Consider the following 5,911-nt stretch of genomic DNA (forward strand, 5'->3'; position numbering starts at 1 on the left):
GTAGGTGCTTTAGACCACTGAGCCATCTCACCAGCCCACCCCTTTTATTTAAACCATTTGCTGTCAACTTGTTTAGGAGATTAAATCCAGGTGAAGACCCCTGTGCCTAGTATCTTCTCAGCCCACTCCTGCATACTTTATCACAATCCTACAGTTCACTTGGAGCACGAGCAATTTCATTGTAGCTAATACTTTGTGTGTAATCCTCTGGGCTGTCCTATGGAGACTTCAGCATTTCCTTTTTCACTTCTCATTTTTATCATCAAGTTTTCCCTCGTGTGCTTAGTGACTGATTTCAAAGGCTATGTGCTATTCCTTTAGAATAAATATATACTTTCTCAAATATTCTCCTAGTGTGGAGAGTCTGGATGATTTGCAAGAAATCCTAAAATTGAAGTGAAGATTGTTTCATTAAATGTCTTGAATCCTGTTTCCCTAAGAATAAAATAAAATAAAATTAGAAGGACCTGACTAAGGGGAAATGTTTTGTTCAATGAGCCAAAACAAGCATCTGGGAAGGTTAGTTCAAAGCTCGCTCCCCAACTGGAGAAATACGCGGAGTATGAAAGTAATAGAAGCTTTTAGCCCAAAGTCATTGAAAGCAGGGGTGGAGGAAGCCCACGAGACTATTCTATTTTTTGTATGATTTTTACAGCTCATAGGATCATTGCTCAGTGTACTCTTAGAAATAGCCAATCAGTGTGTCAAAGGAGGAACAGACCTGCTTTTTAGAACAAGATAAACAATGCCTTGCTAACTTCATTTATAACCAGCAACTGAGACTCACCTAGGGACTTGGTGTGAGGACTTGGCACAGGCAGTGCATGACTCCACACCCTGTGTAGTGGCCAGGCACTTCCAGGAGAGACATTGCTGATCCTGGCTGCTTGGCTTAGAATCCCAAGCTTCCAGTAGGACCAAGAAGACTCATAAGAGAAACCTTTGCTATACACTGGTCTCATAGCTACCTAAATCACTGTATAAAACTTGAGTCAAACAATTGCCTAATTCTCTAAATCATTGGATCAAGCATTTGTCTCCATTTCCCTTCTGAGACTGAAGCTTTGTTCCAAACTCCATTTATCATAAGCCTTAATACCTTGATGTGGTCTGGAACCCCATTTCCCCACTGGTTGTCTGAGCACCCTGGATCTTTGGTTTTTTTTTTTGTTTGTTTGTTTTGTTTTTGTTTTTTGGTGGAACCAGGGATTGAACTCAGACCCTTGCGCTTGCCAGGGAAGCGCTTATTCCACTGAGCCATCTCCCCGGCCCCTTGCACCCTGGATCTTAATTGCCAATGGAACCAAAGAGCTGTGACTGATGTCCTCATGATGTAGGCTCTTCCGGTGTCCTGGTTCATTGCTGATATTTGCACAAGGGTTCCTGGCTTCCCTTTGCTTCTTGATTACTTGAGTGTAGAGTCTCATCATGATTTGTGTTTTTAGGAGTACTGAAGTTGTTTAAAAGATTAACTACCAGAGGCAGAGATCATAAATAATGCCCCTAAAGGTGTAGCATCATAAAAGAGGGTAGGGCCAGGGAGATGGCTCGGTGGAATAAGCGCTTCCCTGGCAAGCTCAATGACCTGAGTTCGATCCCCGGTTCCACCAAAACAAAAAAAAAAGCACATTATAAATTTTGCTGGGGAGATGGCTCAGTGGAATAAGTGCTTGCCTGGCAAGCGCAAGGGCCTGAGGTCAAAAAAAAAAAAAAAAAAAAAAAAAAAAAAAAAAAAATGAGGGGCAGTTGCAGCCCAAATCCTTAAGGTTTATTTTGAGAAGTCAAGGAACTGCCCATAAACTCTGTGACTTGTCCGGGCTTCGAGGCAGAGTTGCAGTGGGTCTTGCTGCCCATTCTGCTCAGTCAGTGCAGCTGCCCCTGCCCCCTGCTCACCCACAGTCTGATCTCAGCACAGAGGGGTGGTGACTACACTGTCCACAAGTGTGGCAGCTTTGGCACATTGGCTGCTTTGAGCTAAGGGACTAAAGACAGTCCCTCTGGTCTTCTCCTCATTTCTCATGAAATCACAGGAAGGGCTTTCTCTGAATTCCCCTCCCCTGGTTAGGCCAGACCTGGAGAAGTAACCTGCAGGAAGAACTGCCAGAGCTAGCATCACCCGGTGCCCAGGTGGACGCTGCCCTGGGCTGCGCATTCAGGACCATTCATCGTCCCTCAAAATAACTTCTTCTCCTTCTCCTCCTTCTACTTCTCCTTCTCCTTCTTCTTCCAACATGGCTTTGACTCCATGTCCGTCCTCCAGAAAGTGGCCCTTCCATGAGCTTCCTGCTTTGGAGGACTCCAGAGCCTTTGTATGTCAGGGAGTGCCTTGCTTACTTTTCTCTCATTGTTGAAACCAAATACCTGATGCCCAGAATTAAGGGAGGAAAGCTTATTTAGCTCACAGTTTGTGGGACTATCAGTGCACACTCAGCTAGTTCCAGGGCAGAGTGGCCCACGGCAGAGGGTAGCAGTTCAATGTGGGGAAAACAGCAAAAACAGCAAGAGTGAAAAGGTAGAGCAGCAAGCAAGCCCCTTTCCCTCCCTTCTATTGCATGCAGGCTGCTGGCCCCAGGGCAGGTATAGCACTCACATCTATTATCCCAGCATTCCACCAGGAATCATTCCTAAACTCTAGGAGCCGCCCTATGACCACACCAGGCTTTGGGGGACACCCAGATACAAACCATAACAGCAGTTTGCACATCAGGTCTGTATCCATTGTCATTTACTTCAGCAAGCTCAATTATTGAGATGTCAGGACTTGGAGAAAGGAAACCTCACTTTGCTCTGTAGCTTCTGCAGTAGAATAGACCTAAGCAGTCTCACTTACCCTGTAGAGCCATTTCTGGGGACTGGATGTGGTGTTAGGGAAGTGAGGGAGACAGGGCATTTTTCAGCTGATTGACAAGGTTTAGAGCTGGAGAAATGGTGGAGGGGACCCAGGACGGAAGCTGCTGTTGGGGCCACTGGAAGCTTGAGGAGCACCCAGTGTCCTGTGAGGCCTGGGACATATGTGGTCATTCCAGTGACTCAGACATACTCTCTCAGTAAGCACAGAGCCTCCGTAGGGAGCACAAACATGACCCAAGGGTTCTGAATCACAAGCAGAGCATCCTGCTAACTTCCACTCACCATCAGCCTGTACAGAACATGAAGTAGGTGGCTTAAAAACGGTCACCACTAGGGGAAAGGTCCATTCCCTAAGTGAGATGAGTGATGCTTTTCTGGGTGGGGAGGGCACCGGGTGACAAAGCGGCCCAGCTTGTGAACCCCAGGGGAGTTGTCTCACTGCTGAGCTGAGCCCCGTCTGTGTGATGCTAGTGGGTAGGGCTGAGTCCCCGCCCATCCACCATGAGGTCTCTGTTCTGTTGGTGAGCGCAGTGCCGAGAAATGACTTCATTCCAAGATGAAGGAGGAAAACTGAAATGAAGTGAGTCTATTAGGCACTTTCATCTGACAATAAAAATGAGTTAATGGCTAAAATGTGTTTTCAGAATGTTTTAACACTACGAGTAATGACACTCAAATAGGAAAAATGCTTTGAATATTGTCATCGATCATTAATATGGTAGTATCCCTCAGAAGGGCTTGGCATTCTCTGTGGGATATGAGCCACTGGTGCCCAGTTATAAAGCGATCCATGGGAATTTGCAAAAAAACCCCCCAAAACAGAAAAACCCCAAGACCCCATTATGGAACGAACAATTAAGTGCAGGCTTAAAATGTCCCTTTCGATGTCTGAGTTCAATTTTTTAACATAGACTATTACCTCATCATGGCTAATTTTTCCATAAACACTAATGTTAGAGCAGTACAAAGAGTCTCCAAGACATAAAGGCAAAATTAGATTTTTGGGGGGGGGGGTAATGAAAGTCAGAGCCTCCCTCAAGTTCAAATGCAAGTGTGGAAGCTATCCCATAGGGATTCCAGTTCTGGACTTGTCTGAGGCTTAGAAATCATTAGTGAATTTGTCCTCCTTAACTTGTGAAGCCAAAAATGCAGTTACAGGAAACCATTGCACAGGTCTGTTCCTTACACCAGAGAGCTGACAGTCCCAGCTCACTCTGGCCAGGTCCTAACTGTAATGGGAAAGGGACACCACGGTACTCTGACTCCAGTTTCAGGCCCTGAACTGATAACCCCTCTTCTCTGTCTGCAGCTGCTGGCCCTGATGTCTGTGTGCATTTCCTCCAGCATGGCAACCTTGTTGTGGCCCAAATACCCCCATTGCTTATGCTCCCAACTCCTCTTCCTCTCTCTCCTCCCCAGTGGAGCTTCTACATCATGGCATTGTAGAAGCCAAAGCCCTAGGCCTCATCCAGCCATCTCTACCTGCTCCTGCTTCCAGATGATTCCTGAGAAGTAACTTTGCACTTCTGCATCTCCTGGGCTACTTGCTCTCCCTGGGATCCTTTTCCCTGAGTCGAAGTCATTGGGGCTCTCCACCCATGTCACCCTCACCCCCACATCGGATATTACGCTGGATAGTTCACAAGCCTCTGCCCCTGGTATAGGGAGGGTCATATGTAACACAAATAGTGGTGAATTAAATTTCCCATTTCTACTATCTTAAGCTGTCTATAACCAGGAAGAAAAAAACCTAAAGCTTTTCCTCCTCCCTGCAGGCTTTCACTATCGGCAACTGCATCACATATTTGTTCCAGAAATTCTCTTCATGGAGTGAATAGGTCCGATCTGGTCAAAGCCCAGGAGACAAGCACTGGGAAAAGAATCCTTCTGAGAAGCAACACACCCCATGCTGAAGAATTCATCAGTCCCAGGCCACAGACTGACTTGAGTCTAATTTTTCTTAAACTGGGGCCACCTGGGCATCCAAGGCCACACTGGCATTGATGTGCCGAGCAACAGGGGAAACATTTTCTAGATCAGATTTAACTTAGAAAATGGGGAATAGGGGGGTGTTCAAATATTGTTATTAGTCGAAAAACATGAGCCAAGGGCCGAGGGGAGGGGGTGGTGGTGGGACGCATACTAAAGCCCTGAAGAACTGGGTCCTAGGGAAGGCAGCAGGCTCCTCTCAGTCTCAAGCCTCAGGGGCACTCAAGGCGCCAAAGCCTCACTTGAAATCTTCAGACAGGTGTGGTTCTGCCTTCTTCAGCTTTGAAAGGAACTGCACTGATTTCACTGCAAACAAAACTAACTTCAGGTAAAAGCCCTGGCTTTGGAGACATAAGCCTGAGCCAGGGCAGGGAAGGCAGATATGGGGGTGGGGGTGTCTGCAAGGGGGCCCACATGTACATCCTGCCTGCTTCAGAGCCAGACCTGCCACCCCCCCGGACAAAGGACATGGAGCTTATGGGCAAAGCGGGCAAGAAACTTGGCCAAGAAGCCGCAGGTGAAGGCCAAGTGCTCGAAGCCTGCAGGGAACCTCCCTTCAAGCTGCAGCCCCTCTGACCCGACCCTCAGTCTCAGGAGCAGAGACATGCACAGGGCTCCATATTCTTCAGGCTTTGTTATTTTCCACCTCTGCTGTGTCCTTTGCCTGGAGCCCTCTCTCCCTTCTGCTTGTGGATGTCATTTTTTTCAGCCAAATTAAACCTTTCCTCTCTTAGCTCCCCGCCCCCCACAGCAAGGCCAAGCACCTTTTCTGCGCACGCTGTCTTATTGCCACTCGTCTGCGAGACAAAGCACTCTTCCTTGGTATTCCCTGAAACTCATCCGATAGTCACCGAGTAGCACAATTCACAAAGATGCCAACTACGGAAACACGAAGTAGATCAACAGTCATTCTTAAAAACAGGTGAGGGGACAGGTGAAGTGGGCACGGCTATAATCCCAGCAGTTGGGAGGCTGAGGCAAAGAAGTTCGCCGCGAATTGGAGGCCATCTTGGGCTATACAGTGAGTACAAGGCCAGCCTGAACTGTATAGCGAAATCCTTTCTCAAAAAAA

The 5,911-nt window shown here is 47.3% G+C and overlaps 1 protein-coding gene and 1 pseudogene across 2 annotated transcripts in view; one reads left to right on the plus strand and one right to left on the minus strand.

Annotated features, from left to right (window-relative positions):
* Fam49a (family with sequence similarity 49 member A) overlaps positions 1-5,911 on the minus strand; it is a 93,814-nt gene that overhangs the window by 30,166 nt on the left and 57,737 nt on the right. The gene's annotated exons all lie outside the window — the stretch shown is intronic.
* LOC105743698 overlaps positions 5,254-5,911 on the plus strand; it is an 84,924-nt pseudogene continuing 84,266 nt past the window's right edge.

This window comes from Octodon degus, unplaced genomic scaffold, assembly GCF_000260255.1.
Source record: "Octodon degus isolate 3935 unplaced genomic scaffold, OctDeg1.0 scaffold00151, whole genome shotgun sequence".
NCBI classification, from domain to species: Eukaryota; Metazoa; Chordata; class Mammalia; order Rodentia; family Octodontidae; genus Octodon; species Octodon degus.